A 19,737-nucleotide genomic window follows, 5' to 3' on the forward strand; every position below is an offset into this window, starting at 1 on the left:
ATCAAGTGGTTTTGGTAGAGGGGCCAGATGGAAATGCCTGCCTGGTTGACTTTTACAAAACGCTAAGCAGAAACATATTATTGGAGCAGAGGAAACATAACTTACTAGTCTGTTTATACTAAAATATACCATTCTTGTCATTATAACTACAAGTGTCACAAAACAAAGGCACTGCTGACGGATATTGAAAATACGTGGATGGTGTTTTTTATGTTTCTATCACAGCAGTTTATGGTATATTTACTTGTAACAGAAAAGGTACAGATTGTTTGGCTGATTTCAGGGTACATCGGAAGAACTAGATTATTAAACATTTAAGAGCGGAGGAAAATATAAACCATTTTGGTGTGAGGTTTTCAAAATCCACTACAGAAGAAAGGGAAGTGCTGTGAATGCACACATGCTCTCCTGCTGCAGCTCTAGTTAGCCGATAGTATAATCCCTCTATTTTAAAAGTTAAATACAAATTGCACTGATGTTTAAAGTACTGTTCAGTAAAACTGAGCTACTATAATTTTATATACATTATATAAGAATACTATTAAAACAATTATTGATTTTATTTGCTTCGTTAAGTAAAGGGAAAAAAAATACACACATTAATAACAAAAACAGATGTTTTCAAGCCTTTATTTCCATTAAATATGATAATTTACTGCTTCGGGATTCATGGTTGGAATCTCATATCAGCTAAATAAAAAAAATACATCAATTTCAGTTTATTCATCCATCCATTTTCTGTCACGCTTATCTCTGCTGGGGTTGTGAGGGGTGCTGGTGCCTATCTCCAGCTGTCTACGGGTGAGAGGTGAGGTACATCCTGGACAGGTCACCAGTCCATCGCAGGGCAACACAGAGACAAACATGAAAAACAAGCATTCACACACACACTCACAACTAAGGGGAATTTAGAGAAGCCAAAAGCCGGAGTACCTGGAGAGAACCCACACATGCTCAGGGAGAACATGCAAACTACATGCAAAAGAGGCAGTCTGGGAATCGAGCCCAGATCTTCTTGCAGCAACGTGGCAGTGCTATCCAATGCACCACTGAGCAGCCCTCAGGTTATCCATATAGCGCTAAGTCACTACACAAGCCATCTATTTCTATCAAGGAAAATCAGCTGATTGGAGTGAGTCATTCACTTGCAAGACATGCTGCAAAAAACAAAAAAACAAAACAAAAAAACAAAAAAAGAAATTGCAGCGAGAGAGAAATAATAAATAAAAAGTAGGAATCACCAAATTTTTTTCTTACATCAAAAAGAAGACAACATATATTATAAAAATACAAAACTTAAGAAAAAAAGGAACATTTAAAAGAGACAGCCTCATTCTACTACAAGACAGTTCCTTACATCACATTAACTTGAGCATTTTGCTGATCAAAAACCAGAAATTTTGACATGTCACTACATAGTTTTTGTATATGTCCATATTTGTCAGCTAACAGAGATAAAGAGGAGTAGAAGGTTTTGAGTTCGTTTTTGAAACTTATTACTGAAGGTTTTTTATAGTTTTTTCATTTACATACATGTATATGATACCTTCCCATACTTATAACAATATTGACCATCTCAAAAGGTGTTATATTATTTATTTTGTTATTTAACCAGGTATGCAGGTTCTGCCAAATGCAACATGTGACTGGACACGAATAGAGGAGATGTTCAATAGTTTCTGGTTCTTCGAGACAAAATACGCAGGCTAATTTGTGTATTTATATTTATTTGACAGTCAAAACATTCACTGCGTGTTTAAACAGTTGCAGCGTCAGCGCCGCCAGATGTCGCTGTCCACCAACATCTCTCTGGTGAGTGAGATAACGGGAGAGGTGCGATGAACCCGGGATGAACACAGTCAGTATCATAAAATGAGGGGAACACCTTGAGAGAGGCGCAGAGGAGTCGCCCCAGAGGCGGCCTGCGGAGGAGGACCGGCGGCGGAGCGCAGCCCTGGGGGCCAGAGTGGCCCTTGTTCAGGGGAGAGCCCACGTACCGCAGGAATGTGCAGCTGAGAAGCACATGCTCGGACATTACTCTGCCTACTGCTCCTGACGGTTTTCAAGTCCTCTTTCAGAACAACTGCCGCGCCTTCGGACGGAAACCTATAATTGGATGTGAGCCAATGACGCGCTGAAAATAACCAGGTTAGCGCATAGTACCGGTCCATTTTGGGGAGGGCCCAGTCAGCGTGAGGGCGCAGCACCATATATCACCTCCTTCCAGCTGTTTAGGAATATCCTGCTTGGATTTTTCTATCATGGCAATAGTAGCAGCAGCAGGAGGAGCAGCCCTTTCCCCTTTTCTCTCCAGCTTTCCAGCATGGAAACTGGAGGACTGCTCTGGGTGCGCGCAGGGAATCTCACGGCGACGGGAACGCAGATGTTTTTTTCTTTAAAGGGGAGGGAGGGCAGGAGATAGGAGACTGGCATAAGGCGAGACTGTTGCATGTTTTTTTTTTTCTTGGACACAGAGGAAAAAAGGACAGGCCAGGGGTTGGACTGTCCGACTTTCCCCCCTCCACCCACAAAAGGGATATTCTTGCACAAATTTGGGATGCGCCCAACACAAAGTGATCACATATTAGTTGGGCGGCGGTGGAGCTGGACGGTGAAGTTAAACTTCATTACAAAGAAGCAGTTTCTGGCAGGCAGACAGACAGGGGGGGGGGACTCAACCCGCCGGATGGCCCCCATTGGCTGCGGGATGCTGACACCTGTCCGGAGCGCAGGTAACCGCAAACACACCAACAGGCAGCATGCATTGATCCGCTCATATCTCTGCATCAGATGCGGCTTTCCGGGGTTAAAAACTGTTGTAGTTTCGTCGCACTGACTGCTGAAGATGTGTGTGTGTTAGAGGCTGGGTCTTTGCGGGCAAGGTGAGTCCTCACTTCATTCAACTGGCCTACAAAGTCCCAGTTTCTGGCTCATGAGCCCATCACGCTCAAGACAGGCGACTCTGATCCGGATTCATATATATATTTATATATAAAACAACGGAAACGAGCAACAGATAGACCTAAAGTCCATTCCAATAGTATTCGGATTAAATAATTTTTACTCTAACAAAGAAACAATATATAAACCAACATGTCGATTTTTAGTTCTTTGCGTCCCCCAAATTTAAATCAAGCCACAGAGGCCAAACACCAAATTAATATTTTAATTTTAACTGTAGCAGAATATGCATCACTGCATAAGATAAACCTCCATCTAGATATTTTATTGCATTACTTGTAGGCCTTTTTTTCTTTTAACAAGAAGGATTGTGCAGTAGAAATACTTATACTGACGGCAGATTAACATGTAAAATAATTTTAATTCGACTAAAACGTTTTCTCCCTCCACAATATCAGACAGGCAACTTCAGGATAAATTGTAAAAAAAAGAAAAAAAGATTAGAATTAGATGATTTTAGTGGCATGTTTAAAAAAAGCCCTTGATAAAAAAAAATGTAAATTCTTAACTGACATCACGGCTATCAAACCCTTCTGATAATCGCTCATCTTTTGTGAAGAGCTTCAAGTCTTTGAGGCTTGAAGCTCTTGCCTTGACCCTAATCTGTAGCTCTATCAAAAACTATAAGTTCACATCAGGATTCTAGCTGTCCTACTACAAAAGGCTATATTACCTATGGAGCAGCATATTAGAAGGGATAACAGAATAAATAAAAACATACACATATAAGCTGCACCAATCAAAGCAGTAAACCTAAATCCCTTTTTCATTTTAGCCTGATTCCACCAACCTTAGGCTTGCACCTATTCTTTAAATCTAGGCGCATATCTCTTTATTTATGCATCAGATATGTCTCTAACCTTTATCTAATTTCAATTAAACTTGAAAATAGTGCATCAAAGTAAAAGCAGTCAGTTAACATATATCTAGATCATATGTCCTTGGAGATCTTAATGTCGATGCCTCTGCAAAGAGAAAAAAAAATGTTCTTGTATATTAAAGTTAAATGAATAAAGTAAAACCTATATCACTATAAAACTCATCATTTCAGTAATGGGATAAAATAATGATATTGATGTCAACTAAATAAAAGCCTGGCAAGGAGTGCAAAAATAAATAATTTCTTAAAAAACACACAAAACTACATTAAATCAGTTTTGTGTTTTTTATATATTGATACATTAAAATATCAGTAATAGATCAGTTACTTAAGAAGATATTATTAGGTAACGTGATATTATGAAATGTATTGGGTTCTAGATTGACAATGAATTAAACTCGAGTATATATATATATATATATATATATATATATATATATATATATACTCGATAAGCTCGATAAGCTATATATCTAAATAAATAGGATAAGTTACATAACTAAATGCATGTTGAGTCAAATCAGACCTTAGTCTCAGAAAATCCAATTGAAGATATTCTTTTTGCGATTTTATTCTAGTTCCATGTGCTAAATCTTGCCAACATTTATCTATGCAGCACTTCATTGAATGTTTAAAAAAATATTACATTACATCTTAGGTCAATTGCAAATCCTATCGTATAAAAACACAGAGATTAATTTAGAGACTTTGTCAATTAAAAGTTGGATAGTTTTTGTGAGCAGATCAATTTAAAACTAAGTAAAAACTATTTGTTATTGCAAAATTGAACACATAGAGCTGTTTTGATCAAATATAATAAAAAAAGGGGAGAGTTTCAGAGAAATTACAAAGCACGTTATGTTGAACAAGCCCATCAAGCAGGGGGGAAGAGGTCTGGTTCGAGGCTCATTTCTATATCTGTCCTGACCCCGGCATGCCGTGCATACCACGCTAATGAATTCAGCATCCTGACACTAGATGCTTTATGTAATTAATAGAGCGCTAGACCAGGGTGGCATCTCGGTGCTGCCAGTGACACATAGGTGAGACATTCGCTGAAGTATGGGATTCGTATTTTTAAAAACACAAGGCGGGCACAGGCATTTTTACAGCCCACCTAAAGCAGCCATGTAAATGAAACAGGACCCACTGACAGCACAAAAGCAGGGATGTGTCAGCTTTTCTTTATTGGACTGTTAATACTAATCACCACCGGTTATTTTAGGTGATGTATAACACATCGGTGGCAGGTCGTTTGTTTTTACAAGCCTGCTATTACTTGTTGAGTCTATAATAAGTTGCTGTGGACCGAAGTTTATGGAAAGTTGACACTGGTTTCTAATTGAATTCCTCAACACCGTCAGCAACATCCTGGTGCTTATTAACAGTCATACACATACGACACCGTTCTCAGCAGCATGTGGAGCAGGTTTTAAAACAATCGTCAGAGCTTCGCAATCTTTAGCTGCCTCCAGCGTAGGGCCATAAAAACTCGGTGACACGTTGCAGAAAGCAGGTTAAAAATATAAATAAATAAAAGAGAGCAGCCAGGAGCTGTCCATATATGCTGCAAACCTGGGCGAGTGTAAGAGCCGAGGGCCCGAGAGAGCGAGTCTTATATCCTGGTTTGAATAAAGCAGCACGGCTACAGGGAGCTCTGGGATGGTCATTCACGTTTTGATATTAAACAGTGCTGGCTGCTGCTGCTTGCCAAACTGCTCTCAGTGGCATTTTCACATTGTTTTAAAGGCCTAAATTGACTCATCTAATCACTTGCTGCAGGGTGTTGCCCCCCCATATACGATCACATTCTCTCATTATTAGTTCAGGAGTATTTTAAATGTACTTTCAATATTTTATGATGGGTCAGTGGGTTTAGGTTGTTAGTTAAAAGCAGACAGGGGAAGATTGTATGGAAAGTGAGCAGCAGGATTGTGTGTTTACTTCTCCTGTGAAAGAACATGGAGCGTTCTTTCTCGGAAATTCTCCCCTGAACCCGTTAAACTCCCCCCTTTAAAAACGTCACTGCAAATTCCAATAAAATTGTGTCATTATAAATACACAATTCACAAATGCTGGAAAGCAAGCTACGTTGTTTTTAAAATTTTTTATTTAAATGAAATGCACAAGCCCGTCAAAAAAAGGTCGTACTCCGTAATTAGAGGCCACTTTATTCTGCTTCCACTGAGCAGATATGCTCAAAATCACGTTTGACAAGCCGGCAAGCATTGCTGTTTGATCTCAAAAGTTTGGAATGAGAGACAAATGCTAGGTTAGGCAGGAAGAGAGAGAGAGAGAAAAAAAAAAATGAAAAGGCAGCAAGAAAAGTGAGGGACTTTTAGGGGCAGCTGTGTTTTATTAACCCAGTCATAATGCCCCTAAAAATCCTTATTGCTCTTGCAATGGTCAACAAGGCTCCCGTTGCAATATGCAGAGAATCTCCAGGCAACTTGTTGGGACGTGTCGCGCTGCACGGCCAAGAAGAAACTGGGTCTTTACGAAGGGGTCATCGACGTCACGCTGGGAGATTAGAAGATACAGAGTTTATCGAGTAACACAACACATGCAAGAAGAAACACAAGCTTTTTATTAAACGGGAGTGAAGAAAAGCTTCGAGTCGCAAATGTTTGCCAAATCATCCAAGGGGGGATACACAATGACTAGAATTTCCCTACATAGTGTCCAAATGTTTCTCTCTGCCACTATTGACTTGTGTTGTCATTATACATCTGCCTAAGCTGCCCCAGTTTACTATTAATATGCAGACAGGGAAGCCGACACACTGTGTCCTTCTGTGTTTTGACATTGCCATAAAGTACCAAGGGAAATGCTCCAAGACAGACAGAAAGAAAGACTGGCAGATATTCTGAAAAATTGAGTCTGCTGGTAGCCGTCAGCGCACATCTGCACGGTCTTGGAAGACGGCAAGATAGAAATGCAGGCTGTACACACTGACAGGAGAGAAGTTATGCAGGAAGATAGAAAACCGACAGGCAGGAAAAGAACAAGGAAAACAGACATAAAGGAGGGGAAGACTGAGAGACAAGCAGGCCTTTAAGGACTGTGATCGAGGCCTGGGTGTGGTGTGGTGTGGTGTGGTGTGGTATGGTGTGGTGGGCCATCATGGCTGGAGAGTGGGTGGTGTGGAGGCCTCGGTACTGGTAAGTGAGTCACCAGAGGGAGTCTGTTTGGTGGAGTTTGTCTGTGGAACTGCTGCCACTGGCGGAAGGAAGAATCCTCTTCACAGACAAGGGGAGAGGGCGTGAGGGAAAGTGTGGATGATGACTCAGGGCCATGAGCCACATGGTGATGAAGAGGGGAGGGAGGAATTACTCATCAGAGCATGTGGAACCTCATACGGCTATCACAGGACAGGCTGCGTGCTTCCCCCAAGGCTGTCACTGGGCCGACATCGGCCCCCAAAGCTCCAGCTCGACGCTGGCCGAGAACAAGTCAGAAGGTTGGAATAGGGGGAGCCTTGGGTATTGCTTTTACCTCTTTCATAAAAGCAGGATCTCTCAAGCTGGGGGCAATGTTGACAGTCATAAGGCACAACGATTGATAAATCGATTCTTTGGCAAAGCTAAATGCACTCCACTTGCATTGACTCACACAAAATTTCCCCTGAATGTTCCGTGTCTTGTGACTGATGACTATATCTAGGAAATACTGCATCGCTATTTTACTAAAAACTTTTAAATTCCAACTGTAGATCACTTTAGGTTAAGTTTAGGTTAAGTTTATAGTCTTATTTAGAGGCATGGGGATGGGGTTTAGCCTTATTGAGTAGGATTGTCATTTCTTGGAACAGCAGAGTGTGGGAGGTCAGACTGGCCTAGTTCCTGGTTTAAACTCAGAATGAGAAGCATTATCCAGGGTAAATTCTCAAACATGGGTTTTACCTCATTCAGCTTCTGCTTGCGGTCAGGGATGTAAATTACAGAAAGCCGATGTGGGCCTCTTTCCTCTTGTTCCAAATTAGGCACTACTGACAACATATATAATCAAAGAAGCTTTAGAAAAGAAGAAGTGACTCTTTAAATATGTACACCCGCCTCAGAGTGACATTTTAAAGCTTCCTTTCTTTAACATTTCAGCTTACACTGTCATGCCTGTGTAAATCCATCGCAGAAATGATGAATGAGTCTCTGCAATGAGCTTGCAGATGATTAAGTTGGACAGAGTGATGACAAATGAGTAAATGTAGGCAAAAGGGCTACCCACACTATACGCACACTGTCTTCTTTTTGTCTGCTCAGTGTTCAGCAGCTGAATCAGTAGAACCCCTCAGTGTATAAGTGTGTAGAATTAGGTATCATCCTGTCTGATGCATGACAAAACGGTGGTTAAAGTCAACAGAAATTCTCCTTGCTATTGATATAACACCCCACCACCTGTGGTTCTGATGTGATCATGACCTCTGTGTAAGGCAAACCAAAATTTAGATAACATTTTAATCAAGCAACAGAACGGAGAATGAGTATGCCTCTTTGACTTGACTCAACAGGTGAAACGGACACACCCAGAGCAGCAGCTCATACCCTCCTCTTAGAAGTGGAGGCGCCATCCCAGTTCTAACAGTTGCCATTAGGGTGTGGGCTGACAGGGCTCCAACACCAGGAGAACCACTCAAATCCAGAGCAAACACTGCAGACAAAAGCTACACAACGAGAAAAACTGGAGCAGACCTTCCCCTGAGTGAATTCCTCCTGCAGCCCTTGTTATACCCCCTGACCTGCTTTTAGCCAATTAGATAGCGACGCCAACTGCCAATACTCCAGAAATGAAAAGAGGAGAAGATTCGGTCATTTATTCTTTTTTGAAATATTATCATCTTAACTTCATCATCATCCAACAAGGCCTATTGGTGGTGAAATGGTTTGGACTGTTAGTAATATTATTTTTCTGGAAGAAAGTTTTGGCTTTAAACCCCAGCCAGCTCTACATTGATTTTACATTTTCTCCATGTTCATTTATAGATTCCGTTTGCTTACTTAGCACCCTTACCCCAGAAACATTAGTAGATTTCTTAGTTATCCTTATTTTGGAGTTTGTTCAACATTTCTTTTTCTTTGTGTATTGCACTGCGATATTATTGCAATCTCACCAGGTTACCAGCCCTTTTTACCATGACCACTCTGTAAGCACTACAAAAGGATACCAGGTTTGTTATCGGTATTCATCGATACACATAACACATTTCAACAATTGGTAAGGCTTCAAGAATATTTAATCTAACCTTTTCAGTCTTCAATTTTAAATTTTTTATTTTTGGGCTTCATTTGTCTTGAAAATAGCTCTTACAAGACGTATCCTTGCAACTCTAAACAACAGGTCGACTAATTAGCTGTAAGGAAAAAAAAATCCTGCTATGACGGATGGATTTTCTGTTTGGTCTTAGTCACATTTTTCTTGTATAATCAGCAAGTATAAATACATTAGAACTGACCTTAAGATGCAGACTCCAGGGCATCAAATATCTGTTTGATATGGAACAGCGCACTTATATGTTTAAAATATGGTGCAATTCTGTATTTTCGGGAGCAGCCAGAAAAAAACTTTTAATTTGGTAGTCTGTATTACTAGCACACTAACCCCTCTGTATAATTGCATTTAAAGCTCAGAAACACCAAAGATAAAACACAACCTTTCAATCTAAAATTTTTGCTGTTTTTGTCCTAGCTTGTGATGCTGAAGATGATTTCCTGCTTGCACAGTTGAATCCTTTTGATGGTAGAGAGACACAGATGTTCCCCTGCAAAACTTTAAGAGATTAGCACTGGCTCCACTCGCTAGTGCATTCTTTAAATTTAAGTGGTAGACATGCATTACAAAGACCCACTTATCAGGTTTCAGGAGATGGATTTGAGAAGATCTGGAAATGCATGAAAAGGTCAAAATAAATATTGCATATTAGCCAGAGGAGGAGGAGGCTTTTCTCCTTTCTTTCATGCTCTAGTCAGAATAAAGTTGTAAATTTACTTAAATCTTAAACTCTGAAGTGATCAAGACTATGGTTTCAAAATGGCTGCTGTGAGTTAGTTTAATCAACTCTGAGTAGGTCCACTCAGAGTTGAGCACGTGTTTAACAAGCATGAAAAGCCATTATCCGTGGAGCAGAACCAGATGAGTGACCATGACAACAGGCAAGAGGAACTACCAATTTCACACCACTCTAATTTGAGATTTTAAAGCAGAATTTAAGGAAGAAATAAAAATGTGTTTAAAAATTCGTAACAGAAACAGAGGTTTAGGAAACTTTGTGAAATGGAAAACTCAGAGTTTCCCCCGATTTCAGGTTTAAAAAACTTTGAGTTTTTCAGTAAACCTGCTTTGTGTGTTGTTTGCTTGTTGCAGAACAGCTCTTTGGTTTTCATTTCAGTCCAGCTATGCTGCATCTTCTGCTCTTTATCCATTTGATTGTGTTTGAATATGTGACCCCTCCTCCCGCCACCAAAAGAGTGCTGATGGTTGTGTTAAAATTATTTATTTTAGCAAAAACAGCAATGCAGCAGTTAGAGTTGTGAGCTGCTCCACCTGATTCTGTATTCAGCCTTACTCCTTTGCCCACCTGCAGTGAGGGGCATTTTCCAGTTGTTTTGTGGCTGTTTGTTGTCAGCCGTACTTTTTCTTTTTGGCAGCTCTCAGCAACCCTGTATCTTTTACTATGCAAAAAAAAATTGTTGAAGGCAGTGCTCGACTAAAGGCCTAAGTGCCCCTGTATTGAGAAACCATGAGCTCCGCGGGGCGATTGGCTGATAAATGTTTGATGCTTCAGATACAGTCATGCCAGAGAGTGAAAGAAGTGAGTTCAAGTGTGTTTGTATTAAAAGGGAGAGGAAAAGCAAGTCTTTGTTTTGGCAGAGCGTTAGCTTGCCAAAGAAGGATATCCACAGCCAAGACCCACCAAACAAACCTGGGGCATTGAATGTTTTTATCCGTTCAACCACTTCTCGAGTCAGGATGACAAGGAGGCCACTTTTACCCTCCACACTGTCCTCTCTGCTGCATTCTGTTTGAGCTGAGAGGAATACCAGTGAGCTGTGGTTAGCTGCTGCTGGCCTTTTTTTCAATGTGGTCCATTTCTTCAGATAATGGCTTCCGAGATTTAAGAAAATCTGACAGAAACTCAAATCATTAGCTTAATTCTAATTCACCAATTAACCTAAATCTTATGTTTAAACCTGGCCTTTTTAATATCATCAGTTTCCAGACAGGTGTAACTATGACCCATGGTTTTCTGTTTTTTATGGGCATTAGAAATAAAAAGCCACAAAGACCAATTTCTATTTTCTTTGTCTTAAGGGGTAAGACTAGAAAACGGACAGAGTAAGCAAAATGACATGTGTTGACCTTCATAAGCCAGAAATGACAGTAAGAAAATATCCGCTTGTCTTTATTTGGTCATCTCAAGTCAGAGTAATGAAATAGTTTGAGGAACATTTGCAATAAACAAGGCTGAAAGACGACCCAAACTTCTCAAGTGAGCCAACCTTTGCCATAAGTGTAGAAAATGAGTCCAACTATTATCAGCTTGACAAACCACCCAGTTTAAAGTTTTGATGCACTATAATTAAAAGTAAACATTGGGAACCACTTAGGCTTTAGGTGTACTGCCAAACTAGTTTCTTTAATATCCATTAGACTCAGCTGATATCTACATTGGGTATATGGTTGGTCTCCCAATATGGGTTAAATCTATTCAATCTAAATGTGGGAATACCAAGTCTCTAAGACAACCCTTTATTTTAAGGATATTATATACATATTTTACCAATTATGTCAATAAATGTGGTAGAACCTGTGAGTTATTGAGTCCACACGAATTAGATAAAAAGTCCTGATTTGTTGAGTTTTATTTTCCAGTTCAGGACATGTTAAAGTAAAACGATGGAATCAACTGAACAAAATAACCACTTTTGTTAAACTGAATACTTCAATAAAGTTAATTGGGTTAGTAAGGTAACTATAAGATATTTTTATTGGCCCTAATAAGAAGCACAAGTAGATATGATCGTTTTGTTCTCTGTTGTGTCTTTTTTATTAATCCTTTAACTAAAGATAAATGGTTTATTTGTATTTGTAAAGTTTGATTATCAAATTGTTTTCCTTAACCACATAGTAAATATGATTCAAACTGTTTGGGATTTATTCTGAAAAACAGTGATCTGTTTAGTTTCCTAGGGATGTCAAGAATGATCCTTTAAAAATTATTACCTGAATCTAGTTATGAAAGTGAATGTGCTGTCCACAATGTGATTTAAATCGATTTCATGAAACTGAATTTTCCTTTTTTTTTTGTGGCAAAATTCAAACATTAAAGGCAACACAATTCCCGGAACTTCTCTGTTGCAAAAGTATAAACTCACACCCCCCAGATTAAATTCGAAAACAAAATGCCATGAAAGTGCCAGGACTAATTGTTTGGATCAGCAGCAGGGTTTACGATTTTTTGAGGGGAAGGATTTTTTATTCCACTTTCATCCGAAGTTAAGGATGCTTTGAGAGACCAGTTGGTCACTAGCTCCTAGGTGCTGACTCAGTGATGAGCACAGGGTGACCAGCTACATGGGAAGGTGTCTGAATGAGAGAATAGATATGATAACACAAGCATGCACTGCAAAAACGATCTAGAAATAAGTTTAAGTTTCCTAAATCAGGTGTATTTCCATCATGGAAATTGGATGGATAACATGATTAGATAATATGCACTTGAAATAAGACAAAAAAAATATATTTTTCTTATTTCAAATGTAAATTGTCTTGTTCCATTGGCAAAGTGTCTCAAAAACCTCCTGAGTTCAAGAAAAAATGCACTTATTTTATGAAAAAATGACTCAATTTTTTTTGTGATATTTGCTCCTGTTTGATAGCAAATGGTAATAAAATCCTTTAAATCGTTAAAGTTTCGAGAAATAAGTTTAAAACTTCTAAAAGATTTCTAAGTCTAAAACTTATAAGATACTAATCTTGATTTTTGGTGCTGCCCCCTGCTGTCCTGGAATGTGCATCATGACACAATCAAGCACCTGTTATTGTTTTCAGATTTAGCAAAGTTGATGTGATGAATTCATTAAGGCATCTGCTGTAATCCTGTTTGGTTTGCCCAAGGGGCAGTAATATTCCCTCATTAGTGATTTTCTGGCTGCACAATCCTTCCTGTGTTCAAAGACTTCAGTGGTGCATTTGTTTTTACCAAGATATCAAACTAAAGATTTTAATCTGAGAAGGAACAGAACAGAGCATCATGGCTGTACTGATGTTTTCCTCAGTCTGCTGCGGCTGATTTGGAGTTCTTTCATCACTGTCCGAGCCAACGTCCCCCGGCTCAGAGGGCCTCTGTGCCAGTCTTGGCTCTGAAGACCTTACAAAAAAGATGGGAATCCCATCTTTCCCGAGACCTTCTTCTAATCCAAAAAAATGGGGGTTTCTGCTTCTGTCGAAACTGTCACTGAAGATTACTCAAAACACTGGAAAAACATCAGTTAGTGCTTCTTAATTTTTCTTTCGGTGTCCTAATGCTGGCAGCACCACCAGTCATTGGGATACAAACTGCAAGGTTTTGTATCCTTTTAGCTTTTGCAGGCCTGTATGCATGTTTGTTTAAGGAGCAGTTTTTGAGTTGGAGTAAGATTGATGAGAGCCACACTGTGACAGGCAGGCCTCGAGAACTTTCTTCAACTTCCTTATTGTTTTTGGTTCTATGACTGGAAGACTCTAAAAAAATAACTCCTACATTTGCATCTAAAATATGTGTTAGGCTTATTTTTTATTGTAAAAATAGGGGTCATTATGTCACATCACTCGCACTGATCAGATTTCAATGCTCTTTTGCAAAAACGTAATAAGTGTCTAGATTCCTAACACTTTTTAATGTCTTTATGGCGACTACAAAAAATCAGAAAGATGTCTGTAAAAGTTGTTTATTACAAGCTCTACACATGCTCACTGATATAAAGGATTCAAGGACTCATAAAATACAATATAGGCTAAGTTTGTTTTTTTATCCTTTACATGCAAAAGTTTTTACAGCACAGTTTTTTCAACAATATTACTCTCTAATATGTAGTTTGGGAGATGTGGTTATAGAACTCCCTGAACCTGTATTTTACCAGTACAGTCACAACTGTTTGTGTATTTTATTAAGGTTGTAATGTGTTTATTATGAGATGGAAGCAGAATTATTCATAGTTTCATAGTGATCATTCTTTAAAAATCTTAACACTGAGGACTGAATTGGATTAAGTCTGAGTCAATGCTTTAGAATCGTTTTTTCTTTAGATGTGCATTTTACTCCTGGAGACTAAAATCTTTTCCCACCCTTTAAAAAAATTGAATTACATTTTCTGCAAAGATTTAAAAATTTTATTAGCTGCTGAAATCAGCAAAGGTTTTACAAGTATGCCAATAGTTGTTTTTCTTAAATAAGTTGAGAATCTCTGCAGCTCCTCCAGAGTTACCGTGAAGAGTTGGGGTACCTCTCTCGCCCATATTGATTGGCCTGACATTTTAGATTAACATCTGTGTTGGTAGGTTGGCTACCTGCGTCTGCTGCTTCATTTTTGCTGCTTGTACCAGTGAGTTCTGACGCGCGGCAGAAGCAGCTTTGCTGCTCTGGTTGCACGGTGCAAAGGTGGCTCTGACGCGCGTTGGGCAGAGCTTCACTATCCTTTCTCTGCCTTGCAGCTATATTTGCTGTGATCAGTGGGAATAAAGTAGTTTTAATATGTTTTTAAGTGAGAAAATACACCTGAAAACTTAATCAGTGCAGTCAGTTCATCCAGATTACAATCCTGCCTCCCAATGTTATTTCTGTCGGAGCCACTCAGACCCCCACATACCAGCGGTGCGCCGACAGAAAGAATCCCTTCAACAGTAGCCTCTGGACGGGTCGCCTCCTCGCGGTTTACCGCGGCGGCTGGTAGGTGTTTTTCATCTAAATAATCCGATCTGCAGGCACCAGAATAATAAAAGCCAACATATTCTGCCAGCAGATGTATATATTTTAAGTTAATTATGCTTTAATAAACTGTTTAAGAGGAGTAATCAGAGCGGTCTGTGTCGTCAGCGCTGTGTCTCTCTCCCAGCCAGCTCCCAGATCAGCTTCTCTGATTGGTTGACGCGGCGCGTCGAGCAGCAAAAATTCAATTTTTCCATCTCGAGCAGCAACGCGTTTGTGGCGCGTCACGCGCGTCAGATGCCAAAACGCGCCCGACGCGCTGCTTCAGCTGCTCAGACGCGCTGCGTCTGCTGCTCAAAACGCGCCGCAGGACCTTTTGCTGCGCCTTGACGCGCGTCAACCATTGACTTTGCATGTAAACTCGCTGCTTCTGTCGCGCCAGCTGCCCCCGGTGTGAACGCAGCATTATGCTCTCTAGCAAACCCCTTAGGCCTTTAGACTGCATATGGATTTATACTGAGATTAGATTAGGCAGAGGTGAACTTTACTGATTAAGCAACTTGTGGAGGGACTTGGTTGCTTATGGGATAAAGCAAAAGCACTGAAGTAAATGACTTGAGTAAAGCTGTTAGGTTTGTGTATTGAGTCACATTTCACCACTGGGTAAGTTAACCATTAAGGTGTGGGCCAACAGCACTTCATCACCACAGGAGCAAGTCAAATCCAGAGCAAACAACTGCAGACAAAAAAGGTAGAGACAGAAAAGCTGGAGCAGATATTTAACCCATGGAGTTCCTTAGGACACATTAGTTTTATTTTGGAGACTAAGACTGAATCCTCAGGACAGAACTTCTTCTGGCCAGTCTGTGAGAAATTTAGGCTCTGGTAGGATTAAAATCAAGACGTGTCGTCATGAGACCTCACATTTCTCTGATAGTAGTCAGTGACTTTCATTTCAACTCAGGAGGACATTAATGGAATAAAGTTAATTAACTGTCTGCAATTCTAAGACTGATCCTATAATCAATTTAAATTTATAAATGATAGTTTTACAGATTTGTATTTTTATTTATCAGTAAATTATATTATTTCTATGAGAGATTTGATCCTCTTAAATCTTGCATTATTCAAAAGTTGCAGTATTTGTCGTCAACTTGAAATCTGTCATTTTATCCGCCAGTTTTTTTTTCTGTTAATTAATTGATTATTAGGTGAGTGAGTGAAGGCGTATCCTTTAAAGTCAGCTTTCTGTGTTGCTATCAACAATTTAGACCCAGATTGATGACACCATTGATGAACTTAACAATAGAACAGGTCATTCAGATTTTGTCTAAGAAGTTGAAGCTGATAAAGCTAAATAATACAGTGGAGGGCTAGAATGGTTTGGAATCGTTTTTTCAATTACAGGTGTATAATCTTTAGGAAAAAGGAGTATAATGTTGAAATAGTGGAAATTTGCTTTCATTGTAAAAAAAAAAAAAACACACTATAGAATCTCCCCTCAAAGCTAGTGTTGCACCGATACCGATACCAGTATCGGACGGGGCCCCGATACTGCCCTAAAATGGTGGTATCGGTATCGGCGAGTACCAACAAATAGGGCACCGATACCATTTTGAGAGCCATAAGTTTCTTCAACTATTGTCACCCATTCCTGGTAGGCAATAAAAAGTTGTACTGGATTCACTTTGTATTAGATTTTTTTTATGCTTCACAAAGGTAGGCAGCAGCTTGACAAAGCCATGATGGCAATTATTTTACATTATTATGGTATCGGTATTGGCCGATACTGCACAGCCAGGTATTGGGTATCGGTATCGTGGCCAAAAAATGGCATCGGTGCAACACTACTCAAAACTAATTTCTTCATTTACGCTCATTTTGGTTGAGTTAATTTTAGGGGTGTCCTGATCCAATAATAATATCGGATATTGGACTGATATTAGCCCAGTTATGTCGGCGTGTGCCTAAAATCGCGGATATTGTCACGCTGATAGAAAATCTCTACTTCTGTTTAAAATTTCTGTAAATCATTGGTTAATATTACAGGGGTCAGCTGTTCTCATACTTATTGTTCATGTTCATTTTGGTAATATCACTTGATCAAGGCTTTTCTAGAATTCTAGAGCTGAAAATAAGTCATATAAAGAATGGATGATTTATGCTAATAACTTATCGGGTCAATATCGGTATCAGTGACCCACTGAGGTATTGAGACCCACACCAGACAATGGTCTTGAGGAAAGTGAGGGGAGGCAGTATGTTCTATAAAGATCCTCCATCATCTCCACTGTCCTATGTGTGTATCACTGCCACCGTGGTGATATTAGTGTCATCAGCAGACTTAGGGGCATTCATTGGTGTACAGAGAGAGGAGTGGGGAGAGAGGACACTCTTAGGGATGTCGGTGCTGCAGCTGAGTGTCAGCCCAGAAGCCGGTGAGCCACTGACAGCTGGAGACCGGTTGTGCGAGCAGGGCAAGCTTTTGGTATAGAATGTCTCGGTTTGATACTGTTGAAGGTCAAGGGGTTAGTTTTGATGCCCCCCTTTGGCCTCCCCTGAAGAAAAAGCTGTTATTTGTGCTCCGCTGTTGGAATTTTTAAACTTAAAGTATGATATTTCATCTGGAACTCCCCGAGGGGCCAACAGTCGGAAAGTCAAAGCGACACAAACATACCTGATTTCCGCCTTCATGATGGCTGCTACTGACATGCAGTAGTAAAACTTTATTACTTTGTCAGTTTTTAGGAGTTCTTTGTTATTTATGTGAAGTTAAGTCATACGTGTACTGTTTTTACTGCTTACATGATGTTTTAATGCTGCTTATATTCAAATCGTCTTGTTGTAAGAGTGGTTGTAGTGGCCTTATAAGAACAAGGGGAGAATACAAGTGTCCACAAGCAGGAAACTGGAATATTATCACCTCCCTTATTATGCCAGCCAACTTCCTAGTTTCAAATTCATAGGTTAGTGGTTAATGAAATGCAGCATATGTGTCAGACTGAGAGTTAAACGAGTTTATGGGAGATTTGAACAGCTCTGTCCGTGTTGTCTAGCAGACTCAAAATGAAGTTATCCTGTGAGTTTTGCTTTCCCCAAACTTTGAATTGTATCTTAATGTGGCTCGGACTCCTGAATTTTTATGTTGTATGTGAAAAAAGCGGTGAGCAAATGCTCCAGTGTATTACCACTTGGCCCAAACTTTAAACTTAAACAAATTAAATAATAAAATATTTTTGTCATTGTAGAGAAACCTTCATGTTATTTTAACTTGAGCATCTTTTTAGCAGCCATTTATGTTGTTAAATGGAAATATATGAACACTGAGCCTCTAAAGCCAACTCCAAGTTTGTTTTTATGCATTTCACAACAAAAACATGAAAGTTAGTAGAACTTTGACCTGTGGAAATGACCTTCAACTTAATGGTATAAGTTCTGACAATTCACTTAGCATTGTTAAAGATTACCACTACCTTAGTTTTTTTACTGACTTGTCGTGCCTATATTTAACACTTAGTTTTTCAGGTTTACACAACGGAAAATAGTCTTCCAGTCCCAAAAAAGGAAGCTGTATGTTTTATGGTGCATTGTTTAGTTTTGCTGTAAGTCATGGTTCGCTATATTTCTGTGGAAGCTACATAGGAACAATCACAATTACAAACAATTGTGATAGTGTGACTGAAAAAATAGGGGAATCTCAGTTTTTATAAATATCAGAAGTTAAAATCAGGTCTTGTTCTCAAGAATCTAATGTCATTTATTGTTTTAAGAGCTAGATGTATTGTAACATAAATGTATAAGTTATGGAAATAGTTGCAGATGAAGTCTTTTGAATGCAGTAATTTCAGTCCCTCATCGTTTTTAAACAGGCTTTAAACCAGCTGTAAGACTGATGCTGCACATTCAGCGCAGAGCGGGGAATGGTGTCAATCGTCTCTTGGCAAGAAAAAGAGAAAACATTTTTTTTCTAAAAATGTTGAGCTATTAATCTACTGCCTCAAAAGAACTACTTCATATCCAAAGGTGAGCAGTTGAACCATACCTTCTCTGAATGAAAACAGTAGTAGATGTGGTGAAAAGGAGCATGACACAGTAGATCCAGGACAGTTTAGTATTCTAGCTGAGGGTCGACTAGCAGTCCTTCCTAAAGAACCCACTTTTATTTGGATTTAAAAGGGGATCAGGGTCGTTTCCATCCATCCATCCGTCGACACATATATACAAATGTTGGTAAATTAAATCAATTCTGACCCGCAGTGAGTTACAGCGTTTTCTACTTCTATTTACAGCAGAATAAAACGGACTGCTGCCTGTGACTATACGAAGCACATGGTGAACAAAGCTGTTTTAAAGAGGGCTAAATTAATGACAATCGTCCTTTTTCTGCCAGCAGAGCCTCAGCAGCTCTTTAAGCCGTTTCATAAATCAACCAGTTAAAAGGCACATCCACACAGGAGAATAAACAGTCCCGTTTTTCTCAAGGCTGCTGGGGAGGATGAGGTTGGGGGAGTAATAGGGTGATGGAGTTAGGAGGATCAGCTTGGCTTAACTTTGTCAGTGCACCAAATTCCCCTCGGTCGCTATCCCAACGTCCGCGCTCCCTTCGCTGATCCATAATAGGCAGCTCCCGAACAGAGTGCAAAGCTATGTTTGACTCTGAAAACTGTTGGAGGAAGATTATTTTAGCTATCTAATCTTTCCTTCAATGGTACATGTGGTAGTTAGTAAAACCTTTATCCTTGTTTTAAATGACGGTTTAACATGTTTCTCTCACTAGTGTTGATGTGGGTGTTGTGAAGACTATAATGTAAATGATGTTTGTTAGAAAGCATCTTCTAAAAACTAAATAAGACAGCTACATTGATGTTAATGGAGGTGATGCATTTATCTTTCTGCTTTTTCTTTGCTCCATGTGGAAGTTGGAGAATGTTGGTTTTTCTTTTGTACAGAAAAAGTACCGTATTTTCACGACCATAAGGCGCACCGGACTAAAAGG

At 39.5% G+C, this 19,737-nt stretch overlaps 1 long non-coding RNA gene across 1 annotated transcript in view; it reads left to right on the plus strand.

Moving 5' to 3' along the window:
- Window positions 1-1,645: 1,645 nt before the first annotated feature.
- LOC107095893 overlaps window positions 1,646-19,737 on the plus strand; it is a 35,979-nt gene continuing 17,887 nt past the window's right edge. The window contains exon 1 of the long non-coding RNA XR_001481765.1: window positions 1,646-2,732. This is a non-coding gene — a long non-coding RNA (uncharacterized LOC107095893). The remainder of the gene's footprint in view (window positions 2,733-19,737) is intronic.

The sequence above is a fragment of the Cyprinodon variegatus genome, unplaced genomic scaffold (genome assembly GCF_000732505.1).
Source record: "Cyprinodon variegatus isolate N-32 unplaced genomic scaffold, C_variegatus-1.0 Scaffold582, whole genome shotgun sequence".
NCBI lineage: Eukaryota > Metazoa > Chordata > Actinopteri > Cyprinodontiformes > Cyprinodontidae > Cyprinodon > Cyprinodon variegatus.